This window comes from Anopheles darlingi, chromosome 2 (genome assembly GCF_943734745.1).
Source record: "Anopheles darlingi chromosome 2, idAnoDarlMG_H_01, whole genome shotgun sequence".
Lineage (NCBI taxonomy): Eukaryota > Metazoa > Arthropoda > Insecta > Diptera > Culicidae > Anopheles > Anopheles darlingi.
Genome location: NC_064874.1, coordinates 41,934,109 through 41,935,013, shown reverse-complemented (window position 1 = coordinate 41,935,013; position 905 = coordinate 41,934,109). Strand labels below are relative to the sequence as shown.

At 33.6% G+C, this 905-nt stretch overlaps 1 non-coding gene across 1 annotated transcript; it reads right to left on the bottom strand.

The window, feature by feature from the left end:
- Positions 1–531: 531 nt before the first annotated feature.
- Positions 532–603, bottom strand: Trnaa-ugc (transfer RNA alanine (anticodon UGC)). Its single transcript has one exon. It is a non-coding gene; the product is annotated as a tRNA-Ala (tRNA).
- Between the last annotated feature and the right edge of the window lie 302 nt (positions 604–905).

Genomic DNA, 905 nt, shown 5'->3' with positions numbered 1-905 from the left:
AATTCCCATCAACATTTCTGGTATAATTGTTCTTTCCAATCAGTTAAAATTCTTTTCAATAAAAAGCTCCATGTTGATTAAAGTGATTCTCCAAAATCCATTAGATTTTTCAAATAGACTATCTTATTGAAAATCAACATTTTTATCATTCAGGTAGGACACCTATTCGCCGTTGTAGTGTCATATGAGGTGTCTGTGTTTGGATGCAGGATAAACGATAAAACGATTTCAGACTACATCAGTTTTGATTAGGAATGTCTTAGCTGTAGAAGTAGCAGATATAAAAATGTGTTCACACAGCTACTCTAAAGAAAACAGATCGACTTGCGTGAAAAATGCTCAGAAACCATTTAAAGAATGTAACGTGAGATTTTCTGTCCAAAACGAAAATGGATACTTCTTCGGACACTTATTCATAATCATTATTAACCCCTAAATTTCGTGGTATATCCATCAAACCAACCATCCATCATACTGTCTCACTGATCTAATTTAATAAAACACAATCGCGAAAATCGAATCACGGAATCTTGGAGATGCCGGGGATTGAACCCGGGACTTCTCACATGCAAAGCGAGCGCTCTACCACTGAGCTACATCCCCGCTAATTACACCAAATTGCAATTATATTGAAGCAGCGCATTTAATTTGTTGTTTTTTCTCTTTTGTTATTTGTTATTTTTATTTTAAAATCTGTTATTGTTATTTTAAAATTTGTAAATGATTTGTGTTTTAAACCTCAAGATTTGATCTCTTCAATATTAGGAACAATATTAGGAACCAGATAAGATTCAGGACTTTACTTTACAGACGTCAAAAAGCTCAAATCCTAGCAAATGGCGTAATCTAGTAAAACAAATCAAACCCCTACCAACATCATGCATAATGTAACAGGAGATATTTCA